Source organism: Vipera ursinii (assembly GCF_947247035.1).
Source record: "Vipera ursinii genome assembly, chromosome: 1".
NCBI classification, from domain to species: Eukaryota; Metazoa; Chordata; class Lepidosauria; order Squamata; family Viperidae; genus Vipera; species Vipera ursinii.
Window position 1 is genome coordinate 228,850,840 of NC_139512.1, and position 22,205 is coordinate 228,873,044.

The 22,205-nt window shown below is 40.1% G+C and overlaps 1 protein-coding gene across 1 annotated transcript in view; it reads right to left on the reverse strand.

The window, feature by feature from the left end:
* Window positions 1–21,778, reverse strand: part of COL21A1 (collagen type XXI alpha 1 chain) — a 110,126-nt gene extending 88,348 nt beyond the window's left edge. Inside the window, 1 exon segment of the mRNA XM_083349123.1 lies at window positions 21,755–21,778. The gene's annotated coding sequence lies outside the window, so the exon portion shown is untranslated.
* Between the last annotated feature and the right edge of the window lie 427 nt (window positions 21,779–22,205).

Below are 22,205 nucleotides of genomic sequence, written 5' to 3' on the forward strand. Positions count from 1 at the left end.
CTCTAAGACACTTTTTCAAAAAAATGGTACCTTCTAGAAACTTTGTTCTGTTATGTAAGTGTGGGATAAGTAAGGAAGGCTAATCCAACAAAGTCCCCAAAAGAATGTGAAAAATACAAAACGGCCTTCTGCAATTCACTAGAACCAGTCTTAGTTCAAAAAAATAGATAAATCTGTTCAAATAATTATAGTACATTTCAGGGCAAATCACACTGCTTTATAAATCCAATTTACAGCTAGAAGGGTGCAAAACATTTCAAGTTAGGAATAATTCTTTGAAATCAGAAATTGTTTTTGTGACTGTTCTAGAACTGCTTTCCATTCAAAAGCTCTTTTCATGCTCAAAGATGATATGGTTTGAGCTTGAAATATTTCTGATTTGAAACTAGTTTTGAATTCAAAACATTTTGTATATCTCCATTTTAGCAGGATCATCCGCATAGACTGCAGTATAAACAACTATTAAAGCCTCTACCCAAGAATCAGATCAACCAACAGTCAGCACTAAATTGGCGCTAAATAAGGATCAAAAGAATTTGGGTATGTGTGTGCTGGACTTGGATCTCTTATAGCAATGCAAAGAGTCAAAACTGATAATGCATTTTACTCCACCCTCCACCTCTACCTGCTGTTCTCCTACAGTAACTATTGTGAAACATTTTTCCCGCTCTATATGCTAAGCCAATTTAAAATTTATGTTTAGGGCATGAGCAGATTACAAAGAATTAGTTATTTTGCCAATCAGTGCTAACTTCAGGATTCTGCAAGAGCTAGGGTAAGATACTCTAAGTGAATTGCTCATGCTAGTATACTAGAAAGATATTCCAAAACCACTGATGCTACTTCAGCTTCACGTGGCATATCACTCTTTAATCTGCTCATTTTCTCATAAGGGCCAAAGATCTCAATTTAGCCAAGCCTGGCACTCAGACAAATCGACCATCAACAGGCACATAGAGATAAACAACATCTAGATATCATTCAAAACCAATAATCAAAATGCCAAAAAGGAAACAAAAGGAACAAAACACCTCCTCCCCAGCAACAAATAAGCATAAATTAATACCAAGATTAATACTAAGTCAACAATCAACCAGTAACCAATACTCCAGTTAAGGAACCACCAATCAGACAAACAATCAAACAATAAGCAATAGTCTAATAAAACAACCACCAAGACCATAGGGCAAGCCACTTGTATATCAACAGAGAGTTACCCCATTCCCTTCCAACACTGATGATGTTGCTTAGTTGAATAATGAAATGTCTGTAAGCAAACAGCCAAGCTCAGAGAGCACCACAGACCTCACAGGGCTCAATTGAAATGGCAGTTTCAATGGGCCTTTAAGTCTATATTTGGTCCCACTTCTAAACTGCAGTTTTGTGAATCATGTTATATGAATCTACTAAAAAAATCACTATATATGATTTCAGAAATACTGTCTATTACTGAATTTTGATTCAGATCAAAAGGTTAATGTATTTTGTATTTGTAACTGTTTAAAAAAAAACATCAAAAATTACGCTTTTTTATTTTTCTTTTTCCTTTTTCCTTTGCACTTCTCTTTCCTATATTTTTTCATCATTTTGTTTTTTCCTTTTTTGTAGAATTTTAATAAAATATAATTTTAAAAAATAGTTATACAATGACAGATTAACTAAATAAATATAGCTGTATAAGCTTATTTTTTTTCCTTTCGTCATCATCAATATTATGAAAGCCCATAGCCATCTGTAAAGTGCCAAGTTCAACAATAGCTCAACAAAATATTCTTCAATATTTGTGGCATTCGACTTAAATACAGAAAATAAACATTTATCCAAATCTACAAAACAGAAATGTAACACAAGATATTTCTGGAAAGGTATCACTATTTATCCAGGACCTGGTACCAATAACTCTGCCAATGACCTGTTACGAAACTTCTCAAGCACTATAAAAATGTGCAGGCCTACTTTACATTATGCCAAATTTTAATCTAGCATACATAAATTTCCTGAGGGATGTAGTTCTATGTAACTAAATAGTCATTTCCTTTCTTTTACAAAGAGCAGCCAAGGGAACACAAAGGATAAGCGCAATCAGCCGTTATATATCATCATCTAGCAGAGTGTGCATGTTATATTAACAAAGATTATAACACAACAAAAAAGCCACTTTTCACAAGCTTTTGATTTCACAAACAGCAATCCAAGTATTCAGAATTTGATAATGAGTGGATAAGATTGAGGAAAGAGAGTGATGCAAGAAGTATTAAGATATACTTAATACAAGTAGTCCTTGACTTACAGTCATTTGTTTAACAAAGGTTCAAAATTACAACGGTCTCAGAAAAAGTTCTTTATAACCTGCCCTTGAAGTTAGAACCTTGTCAGTACCCCCATGGTCACATCAACCAGCTTGCATTTACAACAATTGCAGCATTGTGTGGTCATGCGATCACAATTTGTGACCTCCCCAGTTGGCTTCTGACAAAGTAAATTCACGAAGCTGGATTCACTTAACAGTTTTGATCAGTTTAATGACCACTGTGAGTTGCTTCATGACTGTGGTAAAAAAAATAGCGGTAAAATCAGATCTGCTCATGTGAGGATTTGCTTTATGACCATACTGACTTACAATGGTAATCTCAATCCCAATTGTGGTTGTAAATCAAAGACTACCTGTAACAGCTGTAATGTGCTACAGTTGATGAGTTTAAACAACCCAGCTATATGCAAAATTTTAGCTGGAATATGTTTCATCTTAAGCATCAAGGGGGCATTTATTTATTTTTATTTATTTAGTTATATTTATATACCGCCCTATTCCCTGAGGACTCAGGGCGGTTTACAGGGAATTAAAAATCCAAAATACAAAAATTAAGAACCAAATTAAAAAATATTAAATTAACCCTGTAGTCAGTTAAAAAGAACCCCAAATTAAAAATTCCTCCTCAGTCTGGGCCCGAGAGCTCGAAGAGCCAGGTCTTCAGGCCCCGGCGGAATGATCGAAGGTCGGGGGCAGTTCTCAGCTCCACTGGCAGCTGGTTCCAGAGGGCAGGCGCTCCCACCGAGAAGGCCCTATCCCTGGGTGTCACCCGCCGGCAGTCTCTTACCGGCGGGACCCTGAGCAGACCCTCCCTGTGGGAGCGCACTGGGCGAAGGGCATTTGATGCCGGCAGCAGGTGTTCCCTCAGATATCCCGGACCCAGGCCATGTAGGGCTTTATAGGTGATAACCAGCACCTTGAATTTCACCCGGAGGGCAACCGGAAGCCAATGCAGCTCACGGAGTAGAGGTGTTACATGGGAGTATCGGGAAGCCCCCATTACAACTCGCGCGGCCGCATTCAGCACCAGTTGAAGCCTCCGAGTGGTCTTCAAGGGCAGCCCCATGTAGAGAGCGTTACAGTAGTCCAAACGGGAGGTCACAAGCGCATGAGTAACTGTGCGTAGGGCGTCTCGGTCCAGATAGGGACGCAACTGGCGCACCAGGCGAACCTGGGCAAAAGCCCCCCTGGTCACGGCTCCTATGTGATCTTCAAAATTGAGCCGTGAATCCAGGAGGACGCCCAAGTTGCGAGCCCTATCGACGGGGGGTAACACCTCACCCCCCATCATTAAGGATGGAATAACTTGGTTAACCCGAGATGCCGATATGCACAGCCACTCAGTCTTGGCGGGATTGAGACGAAGCCTGTTTCTCCCCATCCAGACCTGAACCGCCTCCAGGCATCGGGACATCACGGAGAGGGCATCACTGGGTTGGTTCGGGGTGGAAAGAAAAAGTTGGGTATCATCAGCGTACTGATGATACCCCACCCCAAAACCACGAATGATCTCGCCCAGCGGCTTCATATAGATGTTGAACAGGAGAGGCGAGAGAACCGACCCCTGAGGGACTCCACAAATGAGAGACCTCGGGGCGGATCTCTGCCCTCCTGTCAACACCGACTGCGAGCGGCCCTGGAGGTAGGAGGAGAACCACCGTAAAACGGTGCCTCCCACTCCCAGCCCCCTGAGACGCCGCAGTAAGATACCATGGTCGATGGTATCGAACGCCGCTGAGAGATCTAATAGGACCAGGACAGAGGAGCAACCCCTGTCCCTAGCCCTCCAGAGATCATTCACCAGCGCGACCAATGCCGTCTCCGTGCTGTGTCCGGGCCTGAAGCCCGATTGGTACGGGTCCAGATAATCATGATCACTGTTGTCTTTCACTTGCATATTTACACTAAAATACTGTAATGTCTATAGTTTATGATCACAAGTCAGTGAAATGCTGTATCTTGGATTGTCCCAAAAACCGTAATAATGATTGATTGATTGAGTGAGTGTATGCTGACTGATCACAATCCAATGGCCAAGCACTGTTACCCATTTTTAAAATTCTCTATCGATAAAGATTTGGTCGTTTTAGACCTGAATTAAGGGCATACTATTGCCATCATTGGTTGAGTGTGACCAAATACCAGACAACAGAGAAGAGATTCCCACCCCAGAAACTGCGTATCACCATCCCCACTTAAGGCACCTGGCTACTGAGATTCCACCAATGGACATGAATGCTGACATCTTAGTCTTGCTGGGAAGGGACATTCTCAGAGTTCATAGAATATGCCATCAGTGTGAAGGACCTGACGATGCCCCATATGCACAAAGACTTGACCTAGGCTGGGTAATAGTGGGAGATGTATATTAAATAGGATGCGCACCGTCTGAAATCAACTCCTTTAAGACTAACGTTTTAAGCAATGGGCGTGCATCTCTCTTCAGACAATGTCCTCACCACTGTGAAGTGAAGGAAAAGCCTCTTAACATCATCCAGGTATCTGAATTTACCTCTGTCACCTGTGATGACAACTTAGGCAGCACAGTGTTTCATACTACATGTGATGACAATAGAATAGCCATGCATGACCACGGAGACGTCCTCAGACAAGCACTGGCTCTTCAGCTTTGAAACGGAGATGAGCACCGGCCCCTAGAGTCGGAAACGACTAGCACACATGTGCAGGGGAACCTTTACCTTTACCTTTAAGCTTTGCTACAAGATAAGGAAGTACAGACCTAAGGTCTATATGTGTAAATGGAACATCAGTTTCTGACATCAAACAAAACATTGCCACTAATTTTTAGGCAGAAGTTAAAATAAAGGACCATAATACACATGATGAAGGAGCAGAGATTCCTGTAGGGTGACAGGTTTTTGCCCTTATTATGATCCCTGCCCGCCCCCAACTGGAGATCCATACATTAAGACCTATCACATTTTTCTTCTTATTTAGAGTATATGCTGGAACCTCTGTTTTTTACTCCGAGCAAATGATAATAGGGATGATATTCAGGCTCTATTTGCTTGCTGTTTTTCTGATTAATAATAATATACAATACTGAAAATATTATTTTTATCATTTGTTTGTATTGACAGTAGAGTGGAGGGAGGGAACAATGTACCGTAGTTTCCGGCGTATAAGACTACTTTTTAACCCATGAAAATCTACGACGAGTGCTGAAAATTTAGGGACAGGGCTGGCTGGAAAACCTGGAGTGGATCTCCCATTTAGTCTGCGCAGGGAAAGCGGGACCAATTGGAGAAGAAGCTGCAGTCTGTGATTTTTTACAGGCTGGGGTCTGGGTGTCTTTCCTTCTAAAGTTGAAGAGCAGTTGTAGTATATCCCAACTTGAAAGGCAGGTGGGGAAGGCAGCAGCCAGAGCAGCGGCTTAGCTCTAAGGACACATTTGACTCAAGAACTGGGCGGGCAGGCTGGAAAACCTGGAGCGGATCTCCCATTTGGCCTTTTTTAAAAAAAATCCCATTTATATCCTGCCCTTCTCCGAAGACTCAGGGTGGCTTACAATTTAAAGCACAAATCAATGTGCTTAGCAATAGCCTTCATTCTGTGTATATGCCTATTTATTAGGGCTTTCACCCCCCCCCCCCCCAAGCAGCATTATTACAAAGTCAGCTTATTGCCCCCAACAATCTGGGTCCTCATTTTACCTACCTTGGAAGGATGGAAAGCTGAGTCAACCTTGAGCCTGGTGGGATGCGAACCTGCACTAATTGCAGGCAGCTGGTGTTACTTAAGCCTCTGCGCAGGGAAAGCTTTAGAGTGAATTAGGAAAAGTGAAAAAGTGAATTAGGAAAATAGGGAACGGTTGCTGGAATTGGGTATGTGTAGTTTAACGAAGAGAAGGGTGAGGGGTGACATGATAGCAGTGTTCCAATATCTCAGGGGCTGCCACAAAGAAGAGGGAGCCAAGCTATTCTCCAAAGCACCTGAAAGCAGGACAAGAAGCAATGGATGGAAACTAGTCAAGGAGAGAAGCAACCTAGAACTAAGGAGAAACTTCCTGACAGTTAGAACAATTAACCAACCTGCCTCCAGAAGTAGTGAATGCTCCAACACTGGAAGTTTTTACGAAGAAACTGGACAGCCATTTGTCTGAAATGGTATAGGGTTTCCTGCCTTAGCAGGGGGTTGGACTAGATGACCTCCAAGGTCCCCTCCAACTTATTATTATTATTATTATTATTATTATTATTATTATTATTATTATTATTATTATAGTTTAATCCACTTGCACTGTTTTATGTTTACATGTTTGATGACAAACAGCCTTATATTTATAACTGACAGTTTTCCTACTAAGCACCTGCATGTCATAAGCATTTGAATTAAAATTACCATATTAAAATCAAATCTGATGTTTTTTATTTTTATTTGGTGTGCGTTGGAAGAGGGGTAGTCTTATACGGCGAGTATAGCCCAAACCCTATAATTTAACAGGAAATGTAGGGGGTCGTCTTATACGCCCAGTCGTCTTATACGCCGGAAAATACGGTACTATTTTACTATTTTAGTCCCAGTACGGCTAATAACCATTTAGAATGAAGTGCTAGAATTAGTTAAGCAATGCTTATAGAAGAAAGACTCAGTCATCAACTTTCCCATAAGCCAGTTTCCCAATCAAAACTCATGCCAGTTCAGTTTTAGACAATCTAATAAAGCAGTCTATCAAACCTTGCAAACAAACTTGTTATGGTTATAGGAACTGTTAAGGGCTACTGCAGCAGAACCTAGCAAACATTTGGCATCAAAATAGTATTGAGCAAGTTTCGCATACAGGTAGATCCTTAGGCATCTGGGAGGATTTAAACCCTAATTCTTATATCAACTTGAGGAAAGTAAGAATGAATTACGAAAGAAATCTGCCCTTTGCTTTCCTGTTATTTTAGCAACATGCCTTTCTACTTTATTCCCAGCTTGAATATAATTAAAGCCCCAGCATGAAGGAATCAAACCCCCCCCATATACAAAATTCATATACAAAAAATAATTATTATCAACAGCGGATAAGACCTTAAATGCTGAAATTCTGAAATTCAATCAGTTCCATGGACCCAGCCCACTTCACCATAAAAATTCTAGATAAAGTCCAAAAGCCTTTGCCACAGAGGACACTTATTTGTCAACCGCAGTTAAGAAATTCTGAATCCTCCACGGGCAGATCCACTTGCTATTTATTAATTTTGTCAAAATAAATTGAGGAGCCCAATTCTTTATTGCTGCCAGAAGAGGCAGTGTCAATGACATGTGTCACCTGGGAATCATTGAGTTATTAAATTCAATTCCCCCCCCCCCGCACCCCATTCCAACCAACAAGAGGGCAACTTTCTCCAGGAACCAAAGATATTTTCACATATAATGAGGACAAACAAGCCCAGATACTCACTGTACAAGTTGTTCATCTGGTTGTATGGTTCGCAGTAATCAGTGAAATTTCTTCAATTAATCTTATGGGGCTTTCTCCTTATATATCTAGAAGCCAGTTGGTTTCCTGAACACAAAGTGCACGTGTGCCAAATCTCACTGAACATATAGTGAGGAGAGAAATGGCAAATTTCTTTCAATTGCACATTTCAACAAGATTGTGACATTAAGTCGTTCTGGCAAGAGCTTCAGTCAATGGGAAAAGACTCTTAAAGGATATTTATGTAAAGGATCTGGAAGCAGCTCTCGTCCCAAAGCCCAACACCTTTATTTGCAGCTTAGAAGACACTTCTAGGGTCATTCGTATGGATGCCCTAAACCACAAATAACTCCAAAACCAAAAGCAAAGCATTCTTCTCAATTATAAATAGTGCAAAATCAAACAGCCCACAGCCAATCCTCCAGGTAGCAAATGGCACTTTCTTCTTAGCTTCCTCTTTCCAGCTAATTCTCGCTTTCCAGCCCAAGATTTGCATTTAGTGGATCAGCAAACCTCAAAACGGTACTGGTTCCGCCGCGCAGCCACCGGAAGTCCCGTACTGAGTTTGAGATTCTTACTGTCCTTTTGCTAGCCTGCTTTCTTAGTTTTAAAATTAAAGCCGTATGATTTCAGCCTTTTTTTCAGTCTTCCAGAAAATAAGCTAAAGGTCATCCAGAGCAGCCTGCGTCCCAAGAGAACATTAACACTTCTCTCACATTGCACTGTGATGTGGAGAGCTTTCAAAACTGAGCCATTAAATTCCACTTGGCAGACTTATGGGAACCTATTTTAAAAAATCGCTGAGATAGTTGATCAAAAAGGCATAAAAGATCTAGAGAACCAGCTTGCAATAATACTTCATTTATTTCTTTGCACAGAATGAAGGGATGTACGCTAATTGCCTGCAGAAAATCACTCTTTCTTTCTACTTTTTCCCACTACAGCAACCCTGTAAGATGGGTTGGGCTAAGAGAGAATGACTGGCCCAAGATCACCCACCTGGCTTTCATGCCTAAGAGCGGACTAGATCTCACAATCTCCTGGTTTTCTAGGCTGGCACGTTAACCAACCATTTTTACCAAAGAATACCGAAGGCGGGTAAAAGTAAGATAAATAAGCAGTTAACCTCTAATAAAAAATGTTTAAAATCACCCTTCAACATAGCCAAACTAGGAAAATAGCAGAAATAAAGGACTTGACTCCTTTCCTAAATGTAGGACTGTGAAATTTCTGGAAGAAGGCATTTCATAGATCCAGAGCAGCACAAGACAAGGTGTCTGTCCAGCGGATCCCAGAAGATGAAGGCATTTTAAGAGAGTACTCCTTCCCTGAACTTAATTAATCAGGAAGCTTCCTATGGAGATAGGTATGTATTAGGTTCAAGCCTTTAAGGCAGAGGTCCCCAACCTTTTGGGCACCAGGGACTGGTTCCGTGGAGAGAGGTTTTTCCACAGACCAGAGGGGGCATGGTTTTGTGTGCTACCTGCATCCCACAGATGGGGCTTTGCTTGTTTGTGTGGACTGGTTGTTGGCATGCCACAGCCCAGTACCAGTCCACAGACCGGGGGTTGGGGACCCCTACTTTAAAGTTTTGAAGATCCAAGCCAACAAATTAAATTGTTCTCATACAGCCACTGGCAACCATAGTCACCCAGTATGATGTACCTCTTAGCAATCCAGCTGCTGCTCCAGTAGTGGAGCTAAAGTAGTCGAGGCATAACTAAGACAGAAATAGCTGTGCAGAAATAGCTGTGCAAACTTACTCTTTGATACTACTGCTCACCCCTAAATCCAAAGGAAGGTCAAAGACCATTCCTAAGCTATAAACTTGCTATTTCAGAGGAACTGAATTTCCATCCAGAAGAGGTTAAATCTCAAATTCCAGAGCAGACTTTTTTTTTACTATAAAGTCACTACATATAAAATCTTACCAAATTTTAATTCAAAACTCCAGAAGTAGAAAGGAAAGAAGGAAGGTTCATGATGTGTTTAAGATGACAAATATAAAAAAATAAATCACACTGTATGTGAATACCTGAAAGGCAACAAGTATACCAGTCTCATATTGTGAAAAATAAGTCTGTTTAAAATGATTCTTCTCAATGGCATGGCTTGAAAAATATAGATTGCTTCCTTTTTATTTGCTTTTATCAAGATTAGAAGCAATGACTTGGAAAAAAATATGCAGGGAGGGTCTTGAAAATTTAATTGGTGTTTATTTCAGGAATGCTATTTTAGTTCTGTATGAATTATACAGGTAGTCCTCAACTTACAGCCATTCATTTAGTAACATTTCAAAGTTTCAGTAATTCTCAAAAACTAACTTATGTCCATTTTTCACACTTACAACTGTTTCAGCATCTCCGTGGCCACGTGACCAACATTCGGACACTTGGCAACTGGCATGTATTTATGACGGTCGCAGTGTCCAAGGTTCACGTGATCACCTTTTGCAGCCATCTGAAAAGCAAAGTCAATGGGGAAGCCAGATTCACTTAACAACTGTGTTACTAACAAGTGCAGTGATTCACTTAACAACCATGACAAGAAAAGTCATAAAATGGGGCACTCACTGTAACAACTGTCTTGCTTAGCAACAGAAATGTTGGCCTCAATTGTTGGACTCAACTCTTGGGCTCAATTGTTGTCGTATTTCACTACATGTTGACTATCCTGCATTGGCGAATATTTTTCACAACTTTTGACTAGATTCTAAATTTTGCTTTGCTGTACTTTGCTGAAATCAAACTATTTGAAAATGGACTATCTGAACTGAGCCTAAGAGCGCCTTGTCAATAATTTTCATGGGTACTTTCAAGTTTATTCTAGGAATACAAAAAAAGTCAAATGTATTGCTTTGGATATGTAAGAGCTAAATTCTATTATTTTAAGAAAAAGAGAATAGATGACTAATAACATGTCAGACTGAAAGACACATAAAGTTATTAAAACACTGAAAACATTCTGTCAAGGATGGAACTTAGGAATGTACAGATCCATCGAAACTCAGTTCATTTCAGTTTTATATGAACTCCATCGTACATCTGTTTCATCAAATGTCTACGTGATTCTGTGATTTCTTTTTAAAAAAAAACATTTCATATTTGCTCGCGTAGATGGTTTTCCTTAACATTTACATGTCCCTGTAACTTTCCTAATATATTCCATTTGGTCTGCAAATGTTGTGCCGAAAACTGCATCACAAAATTTGGCAAAGTGCAAAATCCAGACGAAAGCTATGCTCCAATGTACACAGTAGTCTGGAAAGTGTAAATTAGGATCGTTTACATAAAAATAGAGCCTGAATGAAGTTCTCTGACATCTCTAGTGGAGCCAAAAGAACCACAATAAACTTTTTTAAAAGCTGGGAAAGACTCAATTTCAAATTATGTCATGACTCAACCGAGGCCCTTGAACCCATAGACTCCTTGTCTACAACGGAGGAAGTTCCTGTTGTGTGCTCCAGGATTTGATGCAAGGCAGAAGGACTGTGCCGCTAAATGCAATTTGTTCTGGCAAGCTGTACTGACTCTGAATTTGACCCACTTTAAGATTACGCTATGCCAGATAACATGAAGAATAAACCATTAAGAAGCAAGTGGGGAGAAGCTTTGACCACAGCCCAGAACACTTCTGACTTGATATGCGTGATTTGTGGGAAACCATGTGGGAGATAGGGTAAATGGATTGTGGGGTATGCCAGAATGGCTCATTTAAAATGTTGAGCATAAGAACTAGCTAAATCAGTGGCTTGTGGAAATCAGGATTTTACACCATCTATGAAAAAAGGTTTTTTTTTAATCCAATGCTAAGAAATTCTACAGGACTTTCCTGAAATGAAAGACATATAAGACAAGCTCATCAATAAAGGGGAAAGAGGGCATTTAGCTCTTCCAAGAGACCTAACACTGCATGCTGGCAGAAGTTCTCTCTCTCTCTCTCTCTCTCTCTCTCTCTCTCTCTCTCTCTCTCTCTCTCTCTCTCTCTCTGTGTGTGTGTGTGTGTGTGTGTGTGTGAGTGAGACATATATATGGCTCAAAATATTTTCATTGAGCTGAACAGTCTCATTGTGTCAGTAGACCTATGCCTTTAGATCCATCCCATATCACAAAAATTGATATTTTTAGGTAGTCCTTGACCAAGATCATGGCATCTGGCATCCGGCCCTCTCAATTCCTGGCAAATAGATGGGGAAGAAATGGAGGTAGTGACAGATTTTATTTTCCTGGGCCCCAAGATCACTGCAGATGGGGACTGCAGCCAAGAAATTAAAAGACGCTTGCTCCTGGGGAGGAAAGCTATGGCAAATCTAGACAGCATACTAAAAAGCAGAGACATCACCCTGCCAACAAAAGTGTGTATAGTCAAGGCCACAGTTTTCCCAGTTGCAATGTATGGCTGTGAAAGTTGGACCGTAAGAAAGGCTGAGCACCTTTGAACTATGGTGCTGGAGAAGACTCCTGCGAGTCCCTTGGACTGCAAGGCATTCAAACCGGTCAGTCCTAGAGGAGATCAACCCTGACTGCTCTTTAGAAGGCCAGATCCTGAAGTTGAAATTCAAATACTACTGAATGAGAAGGAAGGACTAATGCTGGGAAAGATTGAGGGCAAGAGAAGAAAGGGACAACAGAGAATGAGGTGGCTGGATGGAGTCACTGAAGCAGTAGGCGTGAGTTTAAAGGGACTCCATAAGATGGTAGAGGACAGGAAGGCCTGGAGGAACATTGTCCATGGGGTCGCGATGGGTCGGACACAACTTCGCAACTAACAACAAAAGGTAGTCATTGACTTACAACCATTCGTTTAATGACTTTTCAAAGTTACAAGGGCACTGTAAAAAGTGACATGACAGTTTTTCACACTTATGACCATTGCAGCCTCCCCATGGTCATGTGACCAAAATTTGGACGCTTGGCAACTGCCTCATATTTATGATAGTTGCAGTGTCCCTGAGTTATGCGATCACCTGTCTGACAAGCAAAGTCAATGGGGAAGCTGGATTCACTTAACAACCATGTTATTACTTTAACAACTACAATGATTCACTTAACAATTGTGGCAAGAAAAGTCATAAAATGGGGCAAAACTCATTTAACAACTGTCTCAGTTAACAATAGAAATTTTGGGCTCAATTGTGGTCATAAGTTAAGGACTACCTGTATTTAAAAGTATTTGTGAGTCATTCATGATCCACTTGTAATAAACATCTACATAGGAATTGCCCTTTAGAATATTAAAGCTAAATTCAAATGTACTGTGTTTAGACACCCCAAAATAAGAATCATAATGAATGCAATGTTTGTCCTATGAGAGCTCTTATACAGAGGCCATGGGGAAATTTTCTTGGTGTTTTAACTGTTGCCAAAACAATACATATGTCAAAAGCCCCAATTCAACTGCTAAAGGTGGGAAATTATAACTTAACCTCAATTGCCAAAGAGGTTCTTCCTGCCCAATCAGATGATAATCTATTCTAATGCATCATTTACTCGATAAAAATAATGATTTGTTTCTATAATATTCATGAATCAATCTGGAATGTTTCTTCTGCTTGTCTCCCCACCCCTACCAAATAACTCATTTCATGAATTTGTTGGTCCTACAGTCCAAAAGTAGCATAATTTGGTATTCTGCTTACCACTACAGATATTCTCATTCTGATTGGCTTTGTCTTCTGTGCCATAGTAATCCAACCTAAATCTTGACAGAAAATGGATGTAGAACTCTTACATTTGCAATTATGCTGCCCCCATTCTCACCATCTACACTGACACCAGAGCTTATGTATAATATCCAGACAAGCACTAAATGGCAAGAAGAAACAGAAAACTCTTTTTTTGCAGCCAGAACTTGTAGCATTGTGCAATATGAAATTATTCACTAATAAGGTAATTTCTACTCACCTTCAAAATAGAACCGCACAATACGTAGTTCCATTTTTATATTCAGTAGATTGTTTCTAATACACATAATCATGATGTTATTTACATGAATGCCAGGGAATCCCATCATGCCACTTGCAATTCTCCCAAAGGTTGAGATGGATAGAATTTATTTATTATTAAATTTATTTGCTGCCCATCTTGCCATGGGGCTACTCTGGAGGGCTTACAATAGTAGAGTGTAATATTCTAAAAAAATGTAAAACAATACCTAAAACAATGAAATGAAAATAATGAAAATACAGCAAGAATAAAAATAATGAAAATGAAGCCATATGAATGTATTATAGCAAGAAGGATGTAGAGAGACCCTAACATCTTCTCTACCCTAGCACCCAATCTGAATGTACACAAAGACCTCACAAGAATTCCTGTGAAGGTGTCAATATGAAGCAGATGATCAGTGTAGCAACAGGGAGGGTGACATCAATATTTATTTATGCATTAACTAGGTTTCTATATTAATTAAGCTGCAAGAACAAGGGAGAGCAGAAGTTGCCAACGGAACATCATTATTAAAGGCTTCATGGAGAGGAGCCAAGCACTCTCTCCTACCCTGTCTCAAAGCAAAACCAACACTAAACATCTTATCTCAGTAAATATTTACCTTGACCCCAAGGATGATCATTTGTCAGAAACGAGCAGTAAGGGAAATACAGGAACTGGAAGTGTTCTGCATTTCTGTGTTCCTAAGACTGGGAATCTGATCTGAGCAATGATTAGGGGGAGCCGGTTTGATAACACTAATAAAGTAGATTTATTTACAGGAAATACAATTTAGGGACAGCTCAGCCTATCAAAGAGCACATGCTGGGTAGTGTCTGCTTGGGGAGAAAAGTACCTCAGAAAAGTACTTATCTCTTAGATAAAGTACTTATCTCTTAGACCACTTTTTTCCAAATTTGGCAACTTTAAGATGTGTGTACTTCAATTCCCAGAATTCCACAGACAGGAGTTGAAATCTACACATCTTAAAGTTGCCAAGTTTGTACTGAGAAAATCATAACCCAAATTTATTTTCATAAATATCAGTTCCATTGGAAGCACTGGGGTCAGCACCACAAAACATGATGTTTCAACCAAGTCCAAATATCAACAATGAACGATGCCTACAAAAAATGTACTATTTATTTTATTTATTTATATCCTGCCTTTATTGTTTTTACAGATAATTCAAAGTGGTGAACTTCCCTCCGCCCAGTACGCTCCCACAGAGAGGGCCTCCTCAGGGTGCCACCGGTCAAAGAATGCCGACTGGTGGCCCCCAGGGGGAGGGCGTTCTCTGTGGGTGCACCGGATCTTTGGAACCATCTTCCGGTCGAGCTCCGGATGGCGCCCGATCTCCGCTCCTTCCGGCGCGATCTTAAAACCCATCTCTTTGAACAAGCTGGCCTGGCCTGATGGGACAGGGTTGGATTTTATAAATGGATTTTAACTGTTAATCTGTATTAATTTATTATGGGCACTGTTTAATCACTTTTTAATAATTTTTAATTTTTGTATCTTGTTTTTATGTATTGCCCTGTTCACCGCCCTGAGTCCTTCGGGAGAAGGGCGGTATACAAATTAAATTAATAAATAAATAATAAATAAATAATAATATCTAACACACCTTTCTCCCCCTATTTTCCTCACAACAGCCCTGAAGTGAGTTGGGCTGAGAGAGAAACCCATCTGGCTTTTATGGCTAAGGGGGGACTAGAACTCACCATCTCCCAGTTTCTAGCGTGGTACCTCAACCACTAGGCCAAACTGGCTCCTTGAAACTTCCCATATCTTACCATGGAGTTCAGTTATTCAAATCGAGCTTTCAGAAAAGCTTTTCTGGGATGTTAAGGCATATAAGTTGTCTATTTTTCTAACTGGGAGGTTCATTTGTATTGAGCTGGCCACTTCAAACACTTGACATATTTAAGTGCTGCAATATCACCTCGGGTAGCTGCATCAATAACTTCTTGTTTGAAAGCATCCTTGGCTTTTGGATCTGATTAGACTGGGAATTGGATGGAGAAGCCATATTGAGAGATGACATTTGAAAGTTGAGCAGCCCAAGTGTGAGGTTGCATGTTGTGCAACTGTTCTTCGAAACACAGCTTTAAAAATAGGGTTTCAATTTAAAAATAGGAAACAATTAAATGTAATTATCCTGAACTTATGCTATTTATTTCAATTCTATTGTCACATCACAACAGCAACTAGATTGAAAAAGGTATTGGAAATTACTGCAAAGTAAAAACTTTAGCTGTAGTAAATATAAGGTAGATAATATTTTAATATTATATAAAGTGCTGAGGTTTTCATTAATCAGCATTGCTTTAAGACTGCTTTTTTCCACTTTTAACTATCTGGCACTCCAAGATCTAGGAATAATTTCAAAAGTAATTGTTTACCTCTGACTGTGCCAAAATAACTTTTCTCTCAGTGTTATAGCAATAAGTATCCTGCTCAGTCCTATTTCAGTTGTTAGGAGACTATATATATACATTTGCTAGGATTCCTCATGCTTTCTTACTTATATTATAGGTAGACAGGGCCCCTCCTCAACTAAGTTTGCACAAATTCTGCACAACTATTTTATTGGGCCAACTTAACTCTCCAGTTTATTCCAGTCTTGTGTATTTACGATATTTTTACAGCTGTGGTTAAAACCTTTAGATATCAGATTAAAATATCCAAGAGCTAAAGCCACAAGGTCAATTCTAATGCCATAAGAGACAAAGCATCATAATTAACATACTATTGTAATAATATTAGGAAGATCATCTTGATCAAGAATCTACAGTTCCTACTTCCAGCTAACCGTTATGCTTTATAAAAAAAAACATTGGTAGAAAATACATATAGTTATTCCTCACCCCCAGTTCCACCTCTTTGCTAATTTACTGGCAAAAACATTTTTGCCATGCCACACACTAGCATTTATCTGGTTTTAACCAAGCATATTGCGTAAAGCCATCCTTAATGAATTGTAAACTATAAATTAAGACTTAAAGTGTTAGGAAGCCCAGTCCATCATGGCATGTTTGATAAGATTTATTCAGAATAATGTACGAATCTAGCCTTAAAGTGATAATTGAACTAGCCTCCAAGGCGGATTATAAATTGTTTTCTGTAGCAACTCATTTAAAAAAGCCATTACTTTTTGATGATGGAGTGAGGTGGGGGACCCAGAGTTCCCAGAGGATGTCGGGAAAGTGTCACGAACCTTTTAGCACACTGTGGTATATGAATTTACACAATTGTGATGTAACAAACCACAGTTCAATCGTATGCTAGTACAAGGAGTGAAACAGTTCATAACTCCAACACAAAGTAACTTACCAAAGATCTAAACTTAAGTCCTACAAACTCAAGCATTTTACAATTACACATTAGCTTCGGGTGTAGGACCAAAGGTCAGTAGAGTTTTTGCATGGGCCAAAATTTGTTCTTCCCAACCCCTTTAGGCTGCAGGTTTTTAGCTGGCCCCAAGAGTGAACAAAGATAAACTTTCAAACAAAAATGTCCTATGCATGAGACATTCCAGGACACTGAGGAAAGCTTTAATTAACAGCTCATAGCAGCTCAGTAGCCAATATCAGCACCGGTGCGCCCAAGCAAGAGTCAGGAACATTACCAGTTGCTGAAGAGTGAGTGTGGCTAGTACAAATACATGAAGCGACGCCGATAAATAACGCATGAATTCCCTCCTTCCCACCATCATTTCTTAAGCACTGGGAAAGGGCTCATTCTACATTTGCAAAGAATAAAAGATTCTGCTGAAACCAAGCTCAGGTGGAAAATGCTGGTATAGATACCTATAGGTATGCTGCTTAAAAGCGCAGAAACCCTTTGAGGATTAGCCATTGGCTGGAAGGCACTATCTGCTTGCTGAATATTAATCCTTTTTGTACTGTCTAAGCTGGGCATCTCTCTCATCTCTCCTTCCCTGTCCAGTTACTTCTCCTTAAACAGTCTCATCACCATCACTGGTTTTGTTCCTCCCTGTCTCTTATCAGCAGCCATCTCATCTCCTTGTCCCACAGCTTCATCCTGGTGAAAAGAGGAAGGAAAGAGGAAAAAGTATCTGGGACAAAAAAATATGAATGGTAGGTATATGCACACCGGGGACTCATTTAATTTTATAAATGGAAGCCTTACTTTATAGGCAAAGAGCTTGGATTAGTAATTCATTCAACTAATATAACTTTTTTTAACCTGATCCTTTGACATCCACATGCTCTATGGCACAGCAATCCTGAGATGTCAGCAGGGGCCCAATCCTTCTAGACTTTCATAAGGCACTGAAGACCTAGATGTCCCTACATCTATTATTAGAGCCTGTCGGTTAAACCAGTCATGTTGGTGGTGCGTTGTTGGTCTGTATGTATTAACAGTGGAATTTTAGGCTCACAAATATGTTTCATATTATCGTTTCTTAGATTCTATTGTTATAATTTATGGGTATTTACGGGAGTACCTTTTGCCGGCGTTAACTTCCCATCATCCTGTGCGCTCCCACAGAGAGGGCCTCCTCAGGGTGCCGTCGGTCAGGGAATGTCGACTGGTGGCCCCCAGGGGGAGAGCATTCTCTGTGGGCGCGCCTGCCCTCTGGAATCAGCTCCCTGTTGAGCTCCGGATGGCTCCCGACGTTTGCTCTTTTCGCCGCGACCTGAAGACTTGGCTATTTGAACTTGCCAACCTGGACTGAGGGACTGGGATTTTAGATCTTAAATTTTAAAAATTGTAAATTTTAGAATGTGTTTTATTGTTTAGGGCTATTTGGTTTAATTTCATTTTAATTTTTGTATATTATGTGTTGTTCATAGTGTTTTAATTGCCCTGTACACCGCCCCGAGTCCCTTGGGAGAGGGGCGGTATATAAATCCAAATAAATAAATAAATAAATTGTTGGCTTTAATTCTCTGTGTGCTACCCAGCATCACTACCATGACAAGGTGTCCCCAAGGTGTGTGGGGTTTTTTTTCCCCCTCAAAAGGCAACTGGACTTTCTTGTTGTTGCTGTTTTTCTTTGAAAACATTTTGCTTCTCATCCTAGTTCTGAGGAACTGAAGAAGCTTCTTGGATGAGAAGTCAAACATTTTCAAAGAAAAAACAAAGTCCAGTTGCCTTTTGAGGGGGGAAAAAAAGCACCTTTCGGACAACCATGACTTGGATGGTCATCTCCATACACATATACCATGGCAAGGGTTTGCAATATTAATACATACAGTACAAATAAATACAATAAAAAGTGTGTCACATATACACATATGTTTCATTGGGGTAAGTTACAGGATCGATTTTAGTTAGAATTAGCTATCTTAGTTGGCAAAATATGAAAACTGAGCAGACCACAGTTGGTTTAGTTTAAACTGGGGTTTTTTTCCCAATCCTTTAGAATTGGAGATCATGTTAAATTCAGGGCTGTGCTCCTTTGAGTTAACAAAGATGCATTTGTGACCAATGCATTCGTCCAATATGCCAGTCTTTTCTTAGGTATGGGTTGCCCACATGCCAATGATATTATATAAGTACATACTTAAGCTTGATGAGTTATCTGAGTTCTATAATAAGCATCACTCTTGTAATTATCAGTGAACAAGATGACCCACTCAAGACCAACAGAGTAGCCAAATATAGGTTTGAGTAGTTTAGGACCTGATGGGGGATGTTAGGGTTTTTAATGGGTTTTTATATTGTTATTGTTTTATCTGGGCGATTATTTAATTCTTTTTTAATTTTTGTATTCTCTATTTATATGTGCCCTGTTCACCGCCCTGAGTCCCTCGGGAGAAGGGCGGTATACAAATTTAATAAATGAAATGAAATGAAATTACCTATAAATAATGAAAAAAGAGACTGTTTGGGAAGTCACCATTTAGTTAGAAGGATGCAAAAAAGGACAATCAAACTGTTTAAGAGCCTAAAACAATTTCATATGACCAGGGTTACAGCATTTGTATTTTTTTTTTCTTTTAGAAAAGATAAGACAGGGGATCTCTGTTTATAATACTACATAAGGTGTAGGAAAACATGCTATACACAGCATGATGTATAGGTGTGTCAGTGCACAAATGTATCTATAACCTAAAGTAATCCAATGAAACTTATTTATCAAGACAGATCAAATATAATATTTCTCCACAGAGTAATGGCCCAGCTATGGAATTCTCTGCAAGATTGAACATTAGGTGTAAATGTAAGATGATTTCAAGAAGTATAAGGCAAATTCATAAACAATATTAAAGCATTCTTTACTTGCAAGATTAACAAATGTTTCCTTTTGATTCAGAAGCAGGTTCAGAAATTTCCAAAGCTGATGTCAATAAAGCAATCAAATATTATAAATAAAACATTAAAACAGAGTTTAAAATCTAGTTAGGAAATAAAGCAGCACTAGATTACTCCTACTTTACCACAGCCTGAATGAACACAGAATACCCTACTAACAGAAGGCCAACAGAGATGGAACTAATCTGGCTTGACTTAGAAGAGAGCGCCAGAAACTAGGAATAGATACATCATTTATTTAAATCCAAGTTTATTTTAATATGTCCAACCAATTATGTATTGGGGGAAGAACTTCTCTCAAGGACCTGTCAGAATGGTGCTGGTATATATAATTTGTTCTCCCTTGAAATTTCAGAGGACAGAGTTACAGATGTTATACTACCCAGATGTCATGCCTTCGTGCGCAGAGTTTTACACAACTTACACCACCACTACTTTCTTCCTGGAGGACAAGAGTATAGTCTAGGTCCTGAACATTCAGTGTTGGGACAATATGGTTGCATGAGGTTGTACAGTCACAACCCACACCTTAACTTGCAAGCAGAAACAGAAAGCTCCCAAGTGTAAATGTTGGAGAAATGGATTTGCCTGTTCTCTGAAGCCAGCCAACTGTCAGAGTGCTGAACCGGCTGAAGCCTCTGAAGATTTTTCCAAGAAAGTTTCCATGTGGAGTGTGTTAAATCAACCCAAATGATAGAGCAAAAGCATTTGGTGTTACAGCCCCAATATGAAATCTCTAAGAGCTGGCAATGCTGCCAAACTAACCTTAGTTAAGACAAAGCTCTTATAGTCACTGCCAAAATCTGGTCATTCAGTTTCAGGGCTGAATCCAGAAGTACATTCAAGCTACGGATCTGAGTGTTTAAGAAAGCTGGAACCTTTGCTCCTTGGATTGCCTTTTCATTAAGCAGAGGTACTTCTGTCCTGCTTGAATTAAGTTTTAATAAAAGCAGTAGTGGCCTGTCCACGAGTCCTATCTGTGACCATAAGCATCGGAGAATCCTTTTACATTCCAGGACTGTTAGAATAAAAATTGTGTTTAATGCAACATCCCCTTACTTTCAATAGCTTCGGTTCTGGATGCACAATGACTATAAAGGCACAGCAGAAAATATTAAGGACCCACCCACCCCCAAATTCACCAAAGTTGCACGGATTTCAGGGTGAGGGGTTTTTTGTTTGTTTTTCTTGTTGCTTTTTGCTTTTAATCTTTCTAGCTGAACCACCAATGCTGTTATCACCCTCCTGGTTCACATTAGCCTTAAGAGCAACATGCTGAACTAAAAAAAGGAAGAAAATTCATTATTGTTAACATACCATATACAAAACCTCCCAAAAAAGCCAATGAATACGAATTCAACAAGCGTTATATTCCTGGTTCTTTGGAATAAACCTTGCCAATCTCAAGGAGGTTTACAGTTCAGGCAACAGGAACACAATTAGATACTTTGGATCAACACCCCGGCTCAATGGACAGGAGGACAGCCCCAAATCTCTCACACAGGTGCTTCCTCAGAAAAAAGAAGAAGAAGATTCCAAGAAAAAAAAAACACAGACAAAACCCATCAGCTTTGCTCCTCTTCTTCACCCACTCACCTGCTTACCTAGCAACTCCTCAATCACAGGAAAGAAAAGTGTGTGTGTGAGAGAGAGAATGAGAGCGAGAGCCAGAGTGGAGAGAGAGAGAGAGAGAGAGAGAGAGAGAGAGAGAGAGAGAGAGAGAGAGAGAGAGAGAGAGAGAGAGAGATGATTACACTTAATTTTGCATCTTGCAAATGCAAATTTCCGTGGGTCTCCTACCTGTTGCAGTTTGCCCCCCAAAAGAAACCGCTTAATGCTGCTTCAAATTGACTTTGCTCTGCTCTTAGATCCACGCTCTGTGAAACTGCTAGATGATGGGCAAAAAAAGACCACGGGGGGGGAAAATAATAATAATAATAATAATAATAAGCCCCAACGACCTCAAACGGGCAGACTGTGTTAGCGTTAGCAGAGCACGGTTAGCGTTCTCTTCCAGATTCCCCAACAACTGGCACGCGAATCTCCCTTGGCAGCTCAAAAGCTACAGCTGGGGGAGGGAGGGGGGGTGTTAAAAAAGAAACCCAGCCTCCCTCCAGATCGCCCCGAAACTTGCTTTAAGCAGGCGCTTTGCTGGGGGCGGAGCCTGGAGAGGAGCCCTCGCGGGGAGGGGGCGGGCCGGAGGGCTTCCCCGTCCGCGCTGCGCCTCCGCGTGGATAAACTTTTGCCGAGG